This window comes from Podarcis vaucheri, assembly GCF_965113315.1.
Source record: "Podarcis vaucheri genome assembly, chromosome: 3".
NCBI classification, from domain to species: Eukaryota; Metazoa; Chordata; class Lepidosauria; order Squamata; family Lacertidae; genus Podarcis; species Podarcis vaucheri.
Genome location: NC_138761.1, coordinates 125,693,175 through 125,711,515, shown reverse-complemented (window position 1 = coordinate 125,711,515; position 18,341 = coordinate 125,693,175). Strand labels below are relative to the sequence as shown.

The window sequence follows — 18,341 nt, the reverse complement described above, 5'->3', positions numbered from 1 at the left end:
TTCCCACCCCCCACCAGGAATGGACCATTATCACTCCTTCAAGGCAGCAGGCATGAGCCCCTCATGCAAAAAAACAACACTCAGAACCCATCCAGTCATCCCACCCCCAAGATCACTTTGATTAGTCATGAATGTCAAGGGGTGGGAGGGCACAGCATTGAGCACAAACCCACAAGCACCCTGTCAGTATTACTGATGTTTCAACCCAATTATTAGAACAGTATTTCCCAGCAACTTTACATTGGCAATAAATAGCATGGAGGGCAGAACATAGTTCTATAATGCCCCATGACACAACTGTCAGAGCAACTGTCCCCCCACTCCCAGCACCAGTATCTGGAATCAATGAGATAAGTATGAATGGGATCACAGTTCCCCAGATTCTGAATTCTGAACGCCAAAGGACACAATTTTGATAGTACTGAAGTGCTCAGAGGTTCAGGAAAATGACAAGGACCACATTCCCCTGCCATTTTCTCATGAAAGTTCTTCATCAGAATGATAGTGTTCCAATGCCAAAACCATACCTGAAGCCAGATTGAAATGAATCCAGATATCCTGTGTCATCCAAGAGTGTTTGGAGTTGAGAGGCCATTATCTACTCAAACACCACTTCAAAAAGAGGGGCAAGGAAGTGGAATTTGAAGCTGGTCAAAAGTTGAAACAATCTCCATGTTTCAAAAATAATTTACTTGAAGGCACAAGATTCCCCACCCGCCCACTTCCTGGAATTGGATATTCAACTCCTCTTGATCTGATGAAATTAACAAGGAAGGAAGCAAATAAGTGGTGAGGTGCTTGCAGCTTCATCAACAAATTACCAACAAATTCTGTAGAATCAGAAGAAATGCACAACTTGCACAGAGTAGTCTCTCACACCTTAGCTTTGTGCCTCTGCAGCACCTAGAATTTTGCCTATTGTCCTTGTAGCTTGAGTGAGCTTTTAATTCCAGTCGAGCTCATGTATTTCCATCCCACTGCAGAATTAGGACAGCAAATATTCTAACAGAATTCTGTGCCTTCACACAGGTCAGCCAATCAGTCAGAGCCTGAGGCTTCACCATCACAAGTATAGTACACTAGAGATAACTGTTGAAGGAGCTTTATGCTTGGTGTATAAAACTCTAGAATCTGGAACCATGAGACTGAATAATAAATGGACCAATCACTTCGTAATTGAAATGTGCTACATACATACAGTAAGTTTCCTTTGAGTCCATAAGCAGCATCCGGGTGGAAACTTTGCTCCCCCACCCCAAGCAAAGAAGAGCTCAACAACTTTTGTGACTGGATTTTCAATTTTAGAAATATAATGGGTGTGGGTGTATGCAAAACTCCTATAACAATCAGAGCTATCTGGTTCAGTTTGGTAGTTCTTATCTAAATCCCCAAGCTCTCGTTCTAGCTATTTAAGCCCCCCACCCCACCCCCAAAAAGGGGTGTTAGAACCTTGGCACAATACCCATTTTGTGTAAGATCTGTAATTATGCAGCTGCCACAGTGACTGTGAAATTCAGAGAGAGCTCTGTAAATGTCATGTGATAACAGTTACCATGAAAAGTACAAACTTGTTAAGTAATTTACACCATAATAATTAAAAGCTAATCACTTGGCATTCAGCACTATCTAAAGTATATGCTGTGTCTCCCCAGGAATGTTCTTTCTGAGCTATATTTTGCAAAGACAAAAAGTTATTCTCTCTGGTATTGGTACATTCGTTTACTGAGAAGATGGCTGCCAGTAACAATGAAACACGCTACCATGTTTTGTTGCACATCACCACAATCTGTGGGCGGTGTCAGATTCTAGGGCTCCAGGGACTTACTTGGGCTTCGTGTTTTCATTGGAAATGAGGCCCAGGGGAGAATGTGGTGTCTTTATGACATACAGTCATACCTCGGGTTGAATACGCTTCGAGTTGAGCGCGTTCGAGTTGCGCTCCTCGGCAACCCGGAAGTAACGGAGTGTGTCACTTCCGGGTTTTGCCACTTGCGCATGCACAGACGCTCAAAATGACGTCACGCGCATGCACAGAAGCGGCAAAAAACGATGTGTGCGTGCGCAGACATGCCGTCGCTACTTACATTTAGTTCTAGATGCGAACGGGGCTCCGGATCGGATCCCGTTCGTATCTAGAGATACCACTGTATGGTTTATTTACACATATATACAACCTGAGTCTATAATGGAGGGGCTCACAGCATTGACACTCCAAGAGAGTCTTGCTTCTGCCATAGCCACAGCATTGGCTTCAGAAGACACCAGCTGTGGCTCGGCCTTTCTTCAGCTTGCTGCGTTTTACAGGCTGAATCTGTTTTCTTCCAGCCTTTATCAGCCCCAGCCGCAACCCTAAACTCTCCACTCTGCTTTGCCTCTCTCAGAGTCCAGAGAGGGGTTCCTCCCATCTGCTTTGCGTTGCTCAGAGCCCGTCTCCCTGTCTTTGTTCTCTGTTAATGGTCTGTTGTGATGGACAGCCAAGCCAGACCAGAGTCTGGTGACGCAGTACGTCAGACTTCCACCAGAGGGCTGGAGCCTCTCTCTGATTGGCTACCAGAGGGGGTGGAGCCAGCACTTTGGGAGGGACTACTGGCTCCACCCCTCTACTATTAAGAGCCTCACTTCTAGTTTAACTCTCCAAGCATTGATTTACTAAATCCAGGAATTATGTGTGTCTGGCACCCACAAACAAACAGTACACTTAGCAGTGCAACAGTTTAGCCCAAGCCCATGCAGGTTTACACAGATGATGATGATGATGATGATGATGATGATAAGGCCGGGCTCAGGGCAGCTAACAAGCAATAATAAAAACAAGTTGAATGAATACAACTTAAAAAGAAGATTAAAATACAACATTAAAATATTGAAACATTAAAATACTAAAATGCAGCCTCATCACAGGAGGAGAAAGAAAAAAGAAAGAGAGGGAGGGAGGGAATCAAATTGGCTCCAAGCCAAAGGCCAGGCGGAGCAACTCTGTCTTACAGGCCCTGCGGAAAGAGATCAGATCCTGCAGGGCCCTGGTGTCATGAGGCAGAGAGTTCCTCCAGACCGGAGCCAATGTTGAGAAGGCCCTGGCTCTGGTTGAAGCCAATCTAACTTCCTTAGGGCCTGGGACCTCTAGGGTGTTGCTATTTATGGACCTTGAGGCTCTCCGTGGGGCAGACCAGGCGAGGCGGTCCTGTAGGTACGAGGGTCCTAGGCCGTGAAGGGCTTTAAAGGTCAAAAGCAGCACCTTAAATCGCACTGGGTGAATATGCTCCCATGGCAGAGACCCGTGAGGAGCCTCGCTGTAAATACCACTAAATTCAATACAGTGGTACCTCAGGTTACATACGCTTCAGGGTACATACGCTTCAGGGTACAGACTCTGCTAACCCAGAAATAGTGCTTCAGGTTAAGAACTTTGCTTCAGGATGAGAACAGGAATCGGGCTCCGGCAGCACAGCAGCAGTGGGAGGCCCCATTAGCTAAAGTGGTGCTTCAGGTTAAGCACAGTTTCAGGTTAAGAACGGACCTCCGGAACGAATTAAGTACTTAACCTGAGGTACCACTGTATGCATGAATCAAAAGTCAAAGGCCGCAATTACTTTGGAATAAGTCCCATTGAACTCAGTGGCACCCACATTGGAGTAAACATCAGAGGTGCCATGGGGGGGGGCGAGGGTGCCCCAAAAGTTTCAAGGAAGGGACCAGGCCCCCTCAAAATTCTGTGGCAACTGTGCTCATGCTGTGCTCACATCACTTTCACAAGCTGCGCAGCAAGCTTGTGTCATGTGCTCAAACTGCATGGCATGTGCATGACATGTCAGCACATTGCGTGCGAGTGACTTCAGCACATTGCGCAGCATGCGCGTACAGTGCGTGCACATCATGCAGCATGCTCGCATGACATCAGCAAGTTGCACAACGTGTGCACACAGCATGTGCATGTTGCACGGCACTTGCCTCCTCAGTCACGGGGGCAAGCCAGTGTGTTTGGTAAACATAAATAAGATTGAGCTGACTTGACATGTATTCAAGTAAGATTGTTGTTCATGTATGACAGTAGAATAGGGTTGTCATATCTTGAAGAGCAAAAAACCAGGACAGGCCAAGCCAGGGAAAGAGGCCTGTGGGCGGGTGGGGCTGCTGCCCCCATGCGCCTCTTTCCCTGACTCGGGCTGGCAGCAGCTGTGGCGCGCAGAGCAGCCTGAGCCCAACACCCCCCACCCCCCTCAAAACCCTGGACATTTCTTTTAAAATGTCAAAATCCACCCAGATGGGCATGTTTTTGTCCACCCATACATTTATCGATTTTTGCAAGCTTCCCAGGCTAGAATGATGTTATGGGACCTGCTAACATGTCTGTGCTCCATGTACCTATTGGTGTGGAGTCAGAATACTGGGGCAAGGGGAGGCACCAGTAGCACACTGAGGTGGCAGCAGCCTTGTGGAGATCTTGTCTGAAGTCAGGGCAAGGGGACAATATGGACCTGCTATGAAGCTTTCCATCCAAATGGAGGAAAAACCTCTGGAAACCAAACTGTGATACTAGACATAAAACAGAAATGGACCTTCATCTTCTTTCTCCATTTTGTTAGGAACATATAGGCTGGCTGAAGAAGGATTCCTTAGAAGAGCAGCGATGTTAGCATTTATTTGAGAAAAACTTCAGCCCTAGCATTGGCCAAGTTGTGAAGCTTTAGGTGACCTCTCAGAAATGACCAAGAAACCTTTCACATAATTTTAAAGCCATCTTCTATTACTTCTGTTGCTTTCTGCAGCATATTATTTCTTAGGCCGAAATAGTTAGCAAGTTGTACATTTACTGCTTGGGTCAAGAGATTTGTGACCAGTTGTCTGCTGCAGAACTTGCTTTGCACAAAACTTTGCCTTTACATAACAAGTATACTCCATTATTTTGCACTAAATTTGTTGATGTTTGCATTGATCTATGCAATTTTCACGAAGCTGTGTTATGCATTTGGAGAAGTCCAAAAAGCAGGGCCAAAATCCAATCGTATTGAGCTTCTGTTGTTTTTAAGTGCAGCACCCAAGCTTCAGAGGCTGCTATATTGCTTGGATTGTGGTTTACATTAGTGTACCCATATTAATTTGTGACTAGCAGGGAGGAGCTGAAAGCCGGAGGTGCAGCCAAAGGCCATTAACTTTGGCACAGCTTTGTCTTTTAGAAATGCCTTCCCTATTTGCATCCAGTATTCATCCTGCTGTGCTCATAAACAATGGGAAATACAGGTAACTATAAAACCTATTTGGGGAGAACACTTCTCCCTCTAGTGGTCAGTGTTTAACTGAAGGCTTGCTGGTATTTCGCTCCTTTGGACATAGTTTTAACCCTTTAGCTCAATCAGTTGTCCAAGCTGTTCACTGAAACTCTGGATAAACAGTAATCAGGCTTAAGAGCATCTGTCACCAACACATAAGCACATAAATGCCACACATGTTCTATTTATTTGGTTTTGGAGCAGCTGGTGCACCTTCACAAGGACAAAACTTCAGAAGAATGGATAACAGTGGCCTACAGGGACCACTCATCTGACAGAACTTAGAACTTAAATACTTTTTGTAAACTAATTATTGTTCTTTTTGTAAACTGCTTTAAGATTTGTTTGTTTTCTTTTACAGTCACATGGTATATAAATTTGTGGAATAACATTTTTTTACATACACAGCATTAAATTGTTCCCATATGTAAAATGGTCTCTCTTTTATCACATCACTTCTAATAAAACCTCGTTTTTGCTTAACAAGCCTCCGTTACACACAGTATCTTACTTTTGTGCTTAAATAGCAGTGCTCCCCGCCCCCCCCCGCCCCCTTGCCTTGCCTCCACCCCATGGCTAGGATGGAACATGAATCTGGGGTCAGGGAGCATCTGCCAGGCAAGGAACTTGCAAAGTCTTCCAATGGGGAGGTGTGGGTGGAGTGTTGATTGAAAGCACTCTTTTCAGTCCTTGCTTATGGAACAATTTGGAAGCTGGCAGGTGCAATGAGCTTCGAAGTCAAGTCTTCTTGGGTTACAGCTCAGCCTCTTCACTAGTGGACTGCATCACACATTCCAGGTTGCTGAGTTCCTGGCTACTTGTCCCATGGCTACATAAATATTCACGGTCCCGTTTAAAAGTAGGTAAACCACAACATGAGATTGGCTGTGCTAATACGTATTTGTTCCAGTTGGAAGCCAAAATCTCTTACAGATACTATTTTAAAAAGCAGATGCTCAAGAGGGGAAATAATGTGAGTCAGACCTTTGCTATGCTTCAACTGCACAATACTTGGGCTTGGGCAGTTTTAAGTGATGACTATATATCGATAGCACTTCCTTCGGCTGCTGCAGCACATGAGGTTGGAAGAGCTTCTTTCCCCAGGGCAGCAGCATTTTCTTCTAGTCATATCAGCCTTTGGGTGGAAGCAGAATATTTCCACTGGGAAATTCTAACCTGCCTCTCTCTCTCTCTATCTCTTTGGCATTTTATTGTATGACAGTTCTGGAGCAAATCCTAAATACAATCTATCTAAACTAACCCAGCCCTCATTCTCAAGCTGGGCCAATGTGGCTTTCAGCTGAACAATTTATCCAAGAAATATGTGAGTTAGATGTACCTAAGCACTGTGAACTAAATTCCTTGCTTGACCCATTGATTTCAATACACAACTACCTTTCTCTGGACTGAGGTAAAGAATTTCCAGCATTCAGCTGCAAGAGTTTCTTAAAGTACAAAGTCATAATGTTGTAAAGTGTGAATAAAAACCACACAGAGACACCATTCTCCAAAGAGTTGATCCAATTCTCATTGCTATTTTTTAAAAAAAGAAAAATAGGCATTTGTTGGGCTCTGAGCCAGCCACTCCCTGTTGTGCACATCCCTCTTCCAAGAAGGACACAAGAACTCAGCAATCAGTACTGGATAAATCAAATTTCTGTTGAAAAGCAGAACAGTTCCTTCAAAATTTAATCCACAGAAGAAGGAAGTACCCAAAATGCAATAGGTGCACTTCCATGGTGGCTCTCCACTCATGTTTTGTACAGCCTTATTCACCTTCAAAAGCCTTTGGGGAACTTTAAAATATTTGTAAAGCAATCATATTCATCTCCCTGCCTCACTCTGAAAAGGCCTTCTTTGGTTGCTTTTATGACATGCGTGCTACTACCTTGATGATAAACAGGCCCTTTTCTAAGCCTCAGCTTCCTGAGGAGAGAATACAACACCAAGAAGGTTGAAGCCTTGCTTATTCCCATCAGATGATCAAGCAAAGCCATCTTTGGGAAAGCTCTCTTCTGAGATCTTTCCAAATACCCTCAACTGACAGGTATCCATTCCAGATATCCACACTCTACGTTTAAAGCCCATGGGGGGCCCCTGGGCAGCCACGGCTTCCCCCAGAGAATCATGGGAAAGCATAAACCTAAACACAATGTAGTACTTTTTTGTTATTATTATGTTATTATTATTTTCAATAAAATGAATAAAAACCAAATAAACACAAAGCAATAATAGCATGCAATATTTCTAGTACAGATCCTTATTGAGAGTTAGCTTACATTATCCAGTATGAGAGGTCTAATCCACAGGCTTTCAGTACTGGTCTAGTGTTATTTGCTCTGCTTGTAAAAACAATAATCCCCCCCCCCCAGCTATGAACGTGTCATTTTTTATTATTATTAATTGAATTTATATACCTCCCTATACCAGGAGGTCTCAGGGCAGTTCACAGAACATTCATTTCTTCCCTTTGACCACACACAATTTTTGACAGAGTTTTTCCAAAAGGGCAATTTCCCAAGCTTTATTACACGGATATGAGGGCGAATGTGAGTGCCACTGGCATTCAGGTACATCAGTTGAATACTTGTAGACAGTAGCATTACATGGTGAGACCCACCTAATTCAGAACTTCTTAATGTGCAATACTGATACAGCAAAGGCCTTGAAAGAACAGTTTTGTTTACAAAAGGCAAAACAAAAATCCAAGAGAAACAAAATACAAAGATTTTTAGTGTATGTGCTGCCGAAGCGAGCACACAAAATACAAAGATAATATCAACTACTTCTGATGCATACATGCAAGTACAAACAGATGTTCTGTTATATAGCTGCTCAACAGTGACTTAGAGAGCCTATAGTATTAAACTTAAATCTGGTCATGTGACAAGGCCAGGGATTAAAACCTTGGTTTTTTGCCAGCTTCCCTCTCTGTTAAAGCTTCATTCTGGTTCATTAGCAACGACAATCCATCTGTTAAATACTACTGTGATTTCGTAAGAGAACTTTGAGCCCAAAGGTAAACTCAGCATATTGCCTTTTTGATACAGGCAAAAGCTCTATTTGCAGATAAGCCCTGTGGTGGAATTTCTATAGCAGGGTTGAGGATCTGTTTAGGTGTGAGAATATATGTCTCCAAATATTTGTAGTTCTTTGCTGTTTTATTGTTTTCTGTCCCGGGATCTTTTGAGGGAAGTGTGGGATAGAAACGTAATAAATTAAAGGAAACAAACACTCCCCCCCCACTTGGGGGGCATTCATGGTCAGATGCAGAAATCCGTCATTTCCCATGGTAAGCTACTGCCATGAACGACTTGCTGTGCTGAGTTATTTGGAAAGGCATCCATACAGCAGCTGCTATGTGAGTTGCAGCTTTGATTTGCTTCTCCCGGACGCTCCTCTAGCATTCCGCAGCATGGTAATTAACTGCACATACAGGTTTTAAAATAAATCTGCCCGTGACGTGGACTGGTGCGCTTTGTCCCAGACTATCAGCAGCAATCCCTTTGGAAAGCAGCTGGAGACACAGCTGAGAGCAGGCTGAAGCACATTTATTCTGTGCCATAGCAAGCGGCTGCCTGAGAAAATTGCAGTGTCACACTATGCTTCCCTTCCTCATTCAGGCACACTCATGAGGAAGGAAATGGCAATTATTTTATTTTAGGCAAGTGCCCTTGGCAGCCCCTTTTTCTGGCAGCAGAAATATTGTCCTTTCATTTCTCATGGTTAACACATAGAGGTGATAGCAAAAGCTTAAAAAGCTACATTTATCCCAGAAGAGAAATAGTAAATGGCTCCATGAAATTGACTTTGATGCACTGAAACCATGAGGAAGCCTAACTGAACACAGAGAAAAATTAGGAACTAGCACATCTATTTTGATTGCTCACATTTCAATCAAATTGTTTGGGCCTAGCCTATTTCAAAATACAAAACTGGAAAAGCTATCAGGAACTGAAGGCAAATGTGTGTGATGTATTATGGAGCAGAGAAGATTTTTCATACTTTTAAACATTCATAATGAACATGATTATGTGGGTTACAATCTTAAATTCATTTCTTATCACTTTTGGGCATCTTGAGAGAAATTTTGGGCCTAGAGGTAGCCAGGTAATGGAGTAAGCACAAAGGGGCCTCAGCGCTCCAACATTTCTCTGATGAAAATACGGACGTCCTATTCCAGAATAATTTTTTTATTATTTATACCCCGTCCATCTGGCTGGGTTGCCCCAGGCCCTCTGCGCAGCTTCCAATCTCCTGCAATGCAGGAATCACAGCTAAGGTCAACATGTTCAATAACTTTTCAGAGGTTTAATGGAGTCATATTGGAATTATCCCTGCCTCTGGGTATATTTGTTCAGTTTTTTCTGTGCAGTGGTGTTCTGGGCTGAATCGAGCAGAAGTTATAGTAAGTAAAAGAAAAAAAAGACTAGAAACCATAATAGGAAAGTGTACACATTGCAACGAGAGTACTATCATACCACATTCAAGACGAGGTTGAAAAATGGTACAGTGCTGAAGTATCTTACTGCATCTTGTGAAGAGGTGGGCCTGACAAATCCCCACTTCTGCTCTCTGGGTAGTGTTCACCTAAAGTTCACCTAAAGTGTTCACCTAAAGCACCTGGTCAGCGGAAGACCTGCATACCTGCAGACACCCTTTTAAAAGAAAAATGAGTGCAGATTTACTCTTTGGGGTGAAACTAGCAGTTCGAAAGCACCCCCGGGTGCAAGTAGATAAATAGGGACCGCTTACAAGCGGGAAGGTAAACGGCATTTCCGTGTGCGGCTCTGGTTCGCCAGAGCAGCGATGTCACGCTGGCCACGTGACCCGGAAGTGTCTTCGGACAGCGCTGGCCCCCGGCCTCTTGAGTGAGATGGGCGCACAACCCTAGAGTCTGGCAAGACTGGCCCGTATGGGCAGGGGTACCTTTACCTTTTTTTTACTAACAGACATAGGCAAGATGAGCCTGCACTTCATGAGCGCTGGCCCCTCTTCCAAACCTTCAAGTCTCTGAAAAATCTATTGTCTATCTCCAGCGTGGAAAACTTGAGAAGAGACTTCTGTACTGAAACTAAAATTACTCCATTACGCGTACACAGTTATCAAACTGCTGCTGCTAGAACAGGACTAAGTTCATGGCAGAAGCCGGGGGAAGCAAATCACATCTTCCAAAAGAGAGCCATCTATAGATAGGCTGTGTGTCACTTCCAAATCTGATTGCTATTCAATTATGTGTGGAATTGTATTCATCACAAAACCCATGAATTGATAGCAGACAGGAAAGAATCAAATTTCAAAGAAGGAAGCATTACTTTTTTTAATGTTTTCAGTTTATTATCTCAGTGGTGCTCTGCTTTATTGCTGAGCTCATAGTTCGCTGGAATAAATAACAGGGATGTGGGCACAAACCATTAACGGAAGATAATTCTGCATAACGGAGGACAGCAAAGGATTCCAGCTGTGTCTCTCTCTCTTCTTATGGAGAGTGGGTTGTTTAGCCAAAACAAAGCAGGAAAAGGGGGTGCAAAATAGACCAGAAGTGTAAATTGGGAGGTTTTTGTTTTTATTTTATTTAGTTCAAGAAAATTGTGCATCTTGCATATACCATCTGACTTTACCACAAATGCAAAAGATACAGCCAATTTTGTATGACATTACAATAATATGGACAAAACAGATGTACTCTGTGGTACATGATTTATCTTTTGTTGTCATCTAAATTTGAATGCAGGATACACACACACACACACAATGTTACACACACACACGTATAAATAATAGACAGACAGACACACACACACGTCAGTTCTCAAATAAGTAGATGCCAAATATTTTTGTGATAATTTCTGAGTAAAATACCAATTTTCGATACTCTAAAAAATGTAACTGTCAAGTCAACTTTGAGTTACTTGTGTAGCTCAAATTGTGTGCAGAGACGCTAGAGCTTCACAATGATTGATGGCTAATGGGGTACGCATCCTCCAGGAATGACTGCTGTTGAAATAAAGACTGACTGATAAAGTATGTTATCATTTTTACTTTGATCAGTTACCAGGTTCTGGGGTCCCTGCATGCAAAGAAAACAAGACTGGGACCTCAGCCAATGACTCAAAAGACTACACACTGAAACCCAGAGGCATAGTGTGGTGAGGTGGGGGTGGGGCATCACCCTGGCACAATTTTTTTGGGGGGGGCATACCCTGGGATGCCTTGAATGATGGTCAGGGGTGCGGCAGGTAACATTGGCCTCTGTCCCTCTTTCCTTCTCTCCCTCCTCTGATACCCTCTAGCATCTCTGTCTCCCAAAGGTTTGCACAGCTGTTTGTTGCCCCAGCCTTAGCTACAAGCTCCACAGGAGAATGCTGCCTCTGGGGCTGACCAGGGGGTGCTGGTTGCCAGGAGCTAAGGCGGCCTTGGAGTAAGCAAGCAAGTAGGTGAGGGAGCCCAGCCCCCCAGTCTGCCAGCCCTTGCTGTTGGGAATGGATGAACAAGTCCCAGGCCCCTGTAGGGCAGTGTGAGGAGGCACCTCTCTTTGGGGGGGTCAAACTCAGAGACAGCATGGTAGCAGCTGCCCAGAGGCCTCCCAAGGAGAGGGGAGAGGAGGCTGAGGAAACACTCCACAAGGGAGGGTCTTCAAAAAGGGGCGAAGGGCTGCCAGCTCTGCAGGCAAGGGGGGACATAACTGGGCTCCTGAGCCCCACAGGAGTGCCACAGAAGGAATGTATTTGGCCAAGGGAGCCATGGACTCAAAAAGGTTGAAAATCTCTGCAGTAAATAATTGAGGTCCATTATCACTCCTCACAAGCTGTGGGGCCCCATGCCTGGAAATGTTGGACAACCATATGAGAAGTCAGTTCAACCAATGTGGCTTTTTCTGGAAATGAGAAATACCGTATTTTTCGCTCTATTGGACGCACCGGACCACAGGACGCACCTAGTTTTTAGAGGGGGAAATCAAGGAAAAAAATATTATCCCTCCCCCCCAGCCCCAAAGAGCAACGGACAGGCTGCGCGCAGCCTGTCTGCTTCTCCCAGAGCTTCTTGGGGCTGCGGGGGAAGCCCGGGTTCCCCCACCAGCCCCAAAGAACAAAGAAGCCAAGACAGCGCACGGGATCCATAGCTGCGCAACCTCTCCAGCCAGGAGCTAAACGTCTCCAGCGCGGCTAAAGAAGAAGACAAGGCAGTCCAGGGCAGGCACTCACTGCCCTGGCTTCCTCTTTAGCCTTGCACAGCATCTTTAGTCTTGCACAACGGGATGGATTGTGCCTGCTGTCCACAGGGGCTGGACTAGATGACTCCTGGGGTTCCCTTCCAACCTTGCAATTCTATGACCTCGGAAGGTGTTTGGGGTCTCCACCACTGGAGGCTTTTAAGCAGCGGTTGGGGGACCATCTGCCTGGCGTTCTTTAGCTGTGATTCCTACATTGTGAGGGGGCTGGGCTAGATGAACCTCAGGTGGCCCTCCCAACTCTATACAGTCCTACAGTTCTGCAGCAGGAGATGCACAGCCACTTAGAATCATAGAATCATAGAATTGGAATAGACCACAAGGGCCATCGAGTCCAACCCCCTGCCAAGCAGGAAACACCATCAGAGCACTTCACACAATGCCCACTCCCAATTTTCATCTGAGAGACATGTGGCTTCAGTGCCTAGGTAGGTACCCCCCTACTTGCCACACTTCCCCCACCCCACTTAAGCTGAGGGAATTCCTGCCCAGAGAAGCTCCCAGGTGAGGCAAGGGTTAAGATCTACCTCTGGTAGATCTCTTGCAGCTGGAGAGGCACACAAGGCTAAAGAGGAAGCCAGGGCAGTGAACGGGATGGATCGCGCTCGCAGCCCTGGCTTCCTCTTTAGCCTTGCGAAGCCTCCCACCCCCACCCCACACCCCACCCCCCGCTGGAGAGGCGCGCAAGTCTAAAGGGGAAGCCAGGGCAGCGAACGGGATGGATCGCGCTTGCTGCACTGGCTTCCTCTTTAGCCTTGCACAGCCTCCCCCCGGCTGGAGAGGTTGTGCAAGGCTTTTCTAGAGGAGGGAGAAGGGACTGACTGGCGGAGTCTCCCTCTTGGGGAAAAGCCCGCAAGAGCCGCGCGACGCTTGTGTGGGGCTCTTGAGGGCTTTTCCTGCCCGCCTCCTCCCTGCATTCGCTCCATAGGACGCACAGACTTTTCCCCTTAGTTTTTAAGACGGGAAAACTGCGTCCTATGGTGCGAAAAATACGGTAGTAGTCCATGAGCAGACGATACCAGTTTCCCTGGTAAGGAGAGAGGTTTCGCAACAGCATTAGTGGTACATGGTGGGTTCTACCCTTCTGAATGCAAACCAGAAATCTCTTCATTTCTTCTGTTTGCAAAAAATGATTAGAAACAGAAAATAAAGACTTCACACACACACTTATGTGATGTTAAATTATCCTTTGCTCCTCAATGCAGGCAGTTACTTGGTGCAAAGATTTGTCATACACAAAATCCTTAAGTAGATTGCCTTGCTACATTTGAAGTGTGATGTGTGGGTGAAGCAAAATACTTGGGAGGCAATTATTTGTAGTACTGTACTGTGGTGGCAAGAGTTTCTGGTCTAGGCATAAGCGCGAAGGCTTCAACTTTTTACTACAGCTAGAGCTATGATTAATTTCCATAGTATTTAGAATGGTACATCTACAACAGCTTCAAATATTTAAAAGAGCCAAGACTCAAGAATATCAGGGCTGGAAGGAAACAGGTGTATGGGGCCCGTGGGATTTATCCTCACAACAAACCTGGCAAAGATTTACTAAATCTTTGATTTACTTTTAGCAAGGGTTTATAGGGTGCTTTGTTCACTGCTTTGCATTCTGCAGAGACTTGCTGTTGTCTGTTGCCTTCCTGGTTTGGCACATATTCAGGGGTTACTGTGGAAATTATTGGGGTAAGGGGCTGTATACAAAAGTCTTAAGGGCTGCTTTGGATGCAAGTAGTTGCATGAAATAAAATCTATCAGAGAATGTTAGCACCATTTGTAATATGAAAGCAGCTCAACTCTTCTTTCTGTGGGAAACATTGCCACCTTGTGGACACAGCTCTGCTTTCAAAATTAAAAAAATAAGGAATTATTTAAGGCTACATCATATCACGCGGGTGGCGCTGTGGGCTAAAGCCTCAGTGCCTAGGGCTTGCCGATCGAAAGGTCGGCGGTTCGAATCCCCGCGGCAGGGTGCGCTCCCGCTGCTCGGTCCCAGCGCCTGCCCACCTAGCAGTTCGAAAGCACCCCCGGGGGCAAGTAGATAAATAGGTACCGCTTACCAGCGGGAAGGTAAACGGCGTTCCGTGTGCGGCTCTGGCTCGCCAGAGCAGCGTTGTCACGCTGGCCACGTGACCCGGAAGTGTCTTCGGACAGCGCTGGCCCCCGGCCAATAGATGTGAGATGGGCGCACAAACCCCAGAGTCTGTCAAGACTGGCCCGTTCGGGCAGGGGTACCTTTACCTTTACCTTTACATCATATCAAGGGAGAGTGGGAATTCTCAGGTAAAAGCAAGTGCTATTGCTTGTTTATTATTATTTATTTCATACATCATTTTGGCTTTGAGCAATTTACAGCCTCTTGAATGAGGCTTCCAGGAAAAGCCTGAGCAATGCAGTAGCAAAGCTTGTCCTTCAGGTGTGTTTCTTATGGGTTCTACCCACGTTTAGAATTCCCCTTTGTGAGGGATGGGCTGAAAGGGAGATTTGTGTCCAGGACCGGGTGATTGTGGGCAGTGGGGTAGCATCGTCTGGAGTCTGCAATCGACTTAATTGTTGCCCAGCCGCTGCTTTGAGTCGTTGTCTGAGGAACTGTGTCTCAAACACAGATGGTGTCGAGATCTGTGGCTATTGCAAATTAGACATGGTGCAAAACAAAACGTTTTTCATCTCTGCAACCCTTCAAGAGAAAAGGGGATCTTGCTCTTTTTTTAAAAAGGGGGGGGAGGGACACAAACTGCAGTACCAGAAGTTTGCAATAGCTTGAAGCTTACAGATAATACCTTGTGATATTCATTTATTTAATAAACTGATAAGCTGACTTAAAAAAAATCCCAAGGTGGCAAGGAACTTGCTGAGCCAGATGTTTCAATGATTGCCTGGTCACCTGCAGGAGCAGCTGCCCCACATCTTCTAGCAAATGTCTTCTGAAGACACCACACGAAATGTTGCTGTAGTCAGAGTTCCCCCAACTCTTGCAAGTGACTGCCCGTGAAGTGGAGCAGAAGCTGTGGAGCTCTGATCATCACATCATACCATCTGCCTGTTACTCAGGGCCAGCTCACCTATGAGGCAAGGTAAGCAACACCCTCGGTGGCAAGATCCATAGGGGCAGCAGATCCCAGTGTAGATCCCCCCCCTTTGTTCTTCATATAGATCTTCACTTGCTCCTTCTTCCCTGGTGAGGAAGGGGACACCATTTTGTGGTTTGGCTTAGGTGCCAAAATGTCTTGGGCTGGCGCTGCTTTTACTAGACATTACTTACTGGCAAGAGACAGAGGAAGGTTCAGACCTTCTGCTCTTGGAGGCAGCCAGAGGTTCCTTGTGCTAACTAGCTTGACTGCAACGACGGGTGGGATTCAATCAGTTTACACAAATTAAAAATTCAGTTTACACAATTAAAGTTTGGAGTTCTTGTGGAACAAACCTGTTTGTACCAAAAAACCACCCAACAACCCCAACCCAGACTTTTTGTGATAAGGAAAGCAATGGGGGAAAGCATTTACTTGCTTGTTACACTTTTGTATGATCTCTGCACAATCAGACCACAACATATGTTGACTTCCAGTTGGAGTTATGGCAAGCTAAGATATTGCCTGCTAGCACTCCCACTAGCAGAGATTGTTCTACAGTGATGAGACGTGGTCAGGAGATACCTAACTCTCCTTTGGACTGGGCTGTGTGTGTCCAAGGGCACAGCCTGCCTCAGATGTTCTGAAGAAGACATTCATCATCGTACTAGGGGAAAAAATAAATCTCTGGGAAGCTGACAAGCATCTAGAGCAAGGCAAATATATTATGGTTACCAGACATCCCTCTTTCCTGGGGACAGTCCCCAGATTTACAAATCTGTCCCCTGACAAAATCCACCCCCGGAATGTCCCCGGATTTCATTTAATGTCCCCGGATTTATACTTTAAGTGTTGTAGATTTATTAGTAGCGAATGAATGTCACATGATTGGTTCAACCGCACAAGACACATCAAATGGGGACTTCCAGAGAGGCAACATGGCAGGCGCCACGGCAGCGAGCAGTTCCTGAAGCTACCAGGCTGGCTCCCGGCTAACTGCCACTGCCGCTGCCACTACCGAAAGGGAACCGGGCACGTCTGGCGCGTCAACTGGGGGAGCCATTGATTTTATTCTTACACATGTTTTGATTTCTGAAGATTTATATCTGGGATAAATGAAGATACATGCAGAGTTGATGGATGGAAGAGAGGGACCTGTGTGAAAACAGGCCAGAGGGGTTTTCCTCAGGGTGTGAGACTGAGAACGGGGGAAGTGAGAGCTGGAAGACTCACTTTTCTTTGCATGTGGATTGAAGATTAAGGTATAATTATGACAGAGGGATATATACATATAATTTTGTGTTTTATTATGATTATTGCTATTTTTTCTACTCTTTTTCTATTTTCTTGTTCTTCTCACTCCTCTATTTCTTGTCTTTTTGATTCTATTTGCTCTAGATACTATTTTAATGTTTTGATAAAACTTTAATAATAATCTTGGGGGGGGAGAATGGCAGGGGGTGGGACTCCCCTTGGTTTACAGACCACAACATATGCTAAATAAATAGCTGGTGTTGTCTAAGTTACCCACAAACTCTGTGAAAATAAATCAGGATGAACACCTGAATAAACAGGTTGTCCGGAAACAACCCTACAGCCTTTCCATTGCCCCATGCATTTATTTTTACTATTAACCAAGATACACGATTACACAAAGAGCAGGATATCAGGTTTATTAACAGTCATGAACAGAAGTCACATTCATTGCTGTTTATATATAAAGCTAGGCACAAAATACAGTTGCCCATAAATTGAAGGAAAAAAATACTATAAGAGTTACATTTTAATTCTGCCACACGCAGTGCAAACATAACTTGCCCTCTTCTGGAAAATACAGCCCTCCTTTCTGCAGCATTATGCACAGTTTGAATTTCTTTGTTTAAAAGCAAATCTGGGATAACCCCCCTGTCCATTAACCCCCATAGGCTACTAACCATCACTTCCTTACACTGCTTAGGGCAGTTTTGCAACTATCAAAATGTTTTGCTGTTTCTTTCTTTTTCTTTTTTTATAAGGTCAAGGAAGAACATATAACAGAACATAATGCACATCACACCTGAAACAAAAGGAAGACAGCTCGCACCAAGTGTGAAGCAAAATGCAGGACTGAAGGCTGAATCAGCATAAGGCTTGCTGGCACACATGCCTGAATATCTGTCTGTCATGCAAATTGTTAAGGCTAAGCTCACACTATTGAAGAACTCACCGTGACTGCTTTTTAAACACTGTGTCCACCTTCATCCATATATTCTCAGGTGATATGAACAGAAGCATAACTACATCAAAGACTTTCAGGAGCCACAGTACAACTAAAAAGGCCTAATCTTACTCTGACAGCTTAAGAGGTTGCTACGGTAAACTGGCAGGTTGAATTTCCAATGCAAATAGCATACTTCTTCTAAGATGGACAATTATTTCAAACTCACCTTCTGTCTGATTCTACAAGATTTACTGTCATAAGAAAAAAAAACCTGCCGTAGGATGAGCCCAGTCTTGTGCCAGCTGGCCGGGGTTTAAGAAGAGGAATATACTTCCCCCCCTGCACATCCCACTGCAAGCAAGAGAAGAGCTTCCAGATTAAGACGTGCACCCAACTGATATCCCATAGAACGAGAAGGGACACCTTCTAATGGCCTACTGTGTCTCTGTTTTATTTTGTGGTAAGCATTTATATTTTAGTTTTAACATTTTAATGCAAACAGCTGTTATGTTAAGCAGCATAACATATTAACTATTCTTACTAATTATTTTTATTCTAATTCCCAATACTAAATAAATAAA

At 44.8% G+C, this 18,341-nt stretch overlaps 1 protein-coding gene and 1 long non-coding RNA gene across 2 annotated transcripts in view; one reads left to right on the top strand and one right to left on the bottom strand.

The window, feature by feature from the left end:
* The window catches only part of LOC309528742 (uncharacterized protein), a 50,988-nt gene that overhangs the window by 18,665 nt on the left and 13,982 nt on the right, over positions 1-18,341 (bottom strand). The window lies entirely within an intron of this gene.
* Positions 7,690-18,314, top strand: LOC309528890. Its single transcript, XR_014217962.1, has 3 exons — positions 7,690-8,286; positions 16,659-16,822; positions 17,576-18,314. It is a non-coding gene; the product is annotated as an uncharacterized lncRNA (long non-coding RNA).